Consider the following 2,061-nt stretch of genomic DNA (forward strand, 5'->3'; position numbering starts at 1 on the left):
CTAAAGTGCCTTTTTCCTCTTCTTTGCCTCTGTATCCTCCATGGTTCCTTTTCTAGCTGAACTTGTCACAATCCCACATCTCTCCTTTCTCTCTTGAAGCTTCTCATCATCTTCAGACTCTGGAGATTGAAGAGACATTCAAAGCTCAAATCTTGGAGCTCCTTCCTTTAGTTTATCCAGGTTAACCGTAGGCTTACCTACGTCAGATGACCAGCCTTTGGATGGAACTGAAGAAACCCCAAATCTTGCTGCCCAGGCAGCTTTCTTAACTGTCCAAGCTCACAGGTACATCGAATCGTTCGGTGATCTTCTGCATTCTCACTGTCTGTGGTATCTCAGATGTCATTGTTACCACTTTGCTCTGTGCTGCCACAGCAGCAGTTTTCTCAGAGGGTTCTTTCTCTTTGACAGACTCTTCTTCCTTTGTCTCATCTCCAGTACATCTTTATTTGCCTCTTCAGCTTGCTCTTCAAGATATGCCTGGAGCCTGTTGATGAGATCTTGTTTGATTCCTTTGGTCTCCAGACCACGAGCAAGACCTTCCTGCTTTATTTAGTTCAGCAAGCTTCAGCTTATGGAGTGCCACCGTCTCTGCCGCCATCTTGTTACCCCTCCAGTCCACTCTCTGTGGCACTTTTTTTTTTTTTAAAGATTTTATTTATTTATTCATGAGACACAGAGATATAGAGAGAGGCAGAGACACAGGCAGAGACACAGGCAGGCTCCACGCAGGGAGCCCGACATGGGACTTGATCCCGGGACTCCAGGATCATGCCCTGGGCAGAAGGCAGGTGCCAAACAGCTGAGCCACCCAGGGATCCCCTCTGTGGCACTTTTTAAATTAAAAACCACCAAACTGGGGCACCTGGGTAGCTCAGTTGGTGAAGCATCTGACTCTTGATTTTGGCTCAGGTCATGACCTCAGGGTTATGGGATCAGGCTCCATGTTCAGTGGGGAGTCTGCTTGAGATTCTCTCCCTCCCTCTGCCCCTTCTCTCTCTCTCTCTCTCTGTCCACATATATACACATCTTTAAAAAAAAAAAAACAAACACCAGCCCCTCATTGGGCTCCCTGCTCCATGGATACCCTGCTTTTCCCTCTCCCCACCATTCCCTGTGCTTGTTATCTTTCTCTCTCTCTGTCAAATAAATAAATCTTTAGGGATGCCCAGGTGGCTCAGCAGTTGAGCATCTGCCTTTGGCTCAGGGCGTGGTCCTGGGATCCAGGATCGAGTCCTGCCTCAGGCTCTTTGTGGGGAGCCTGCTTCTCCCTCTGCCTGTGTGTTTGCCTCTCTCTCTGTGTCTCTCATGAATAAATAAATAAAATCTAAAAAGCCCCCCCCCACCAAACTGCACACTTCAAAAGGGTGAATTTTATGGTATGTGAATTATTGCTTTCCCTCCAAAAAAAAAAAAAAAAAAGGAATCTGCTCCACATTTACTTGCCATCTCATCTCAAGAATTAGGACGGGCTGGGATCCCTGGGTGGTGCAGCGGTTTGGTGCCTGCCTTTGGCCCAGGGCGCGATCCTGGAGACCCGGGATCGAATCCCACGTCGGGCTCCCGGTGCATGGAGCCTGCTTCTCCCTCTGCCTGTGTCTCTGCCTCTCTCTCTTTCTCTCTCTGTGACTATCATAAATAAATAAAAACTAAAAAAAAAAAAACAAAAAAAATAAATCAAATTAAAAAAAAAAGAATTAAGACAGGTTGGTATATTTTTTCCCCATCATATGAAGTAATCCCCTACCCTAAATATTATACTCAATTTGCTTTTTTTTCTGAAAACAAGAAATTAGACGTCGCTAAAGATGGTAGGAAGCACACTAACAAGGTCAACTCGGACCAGGGCTTCTAGTTCAGTCCTCTCAGTGACAACAAATAGGCTTCCCTACGCTCTGGTGTGCAGAGACCTGGGAGCAGAGTCTGGACGCTGGGTTTACTTAGTGTCTAAGCGACACAAATATTACCACCCACAGAGGACAGGCCCAGGCCTAGGACCAGAGTTACCATGGCAACAAAGCTATCCGGCAGTAAATCCTCTCCAGGGCAAGGCTGTAACCA

The 2,061-nt window shown here is 46.8% G+C and overlaps 1 pseudogene; it reads right to left on the reverse strand.

The window, feature by feature from the left end:
• On the reverse strand, positions 1-601 carry LOC144302851 (SAP domain-containing ribonucleoprotein pseudogene; annotated as a pseudogene).
• Positions 602-2,061: the final 1,460 nt, after the last annotated feature.

The sequence above is a fragment of the Canis aureus genome, chromosome 32 (assembly GCF_053574225.1).
Source record: "Canis aureus isolate CA01 chromosome 32, VMU_Caureus_v.1.0, whole genome shotgun sequence".
NCBI lineage: Eukaryota > Metazoa > Chordata > Mammalia > Carnivora > Canidae > Canis > Canis aureus.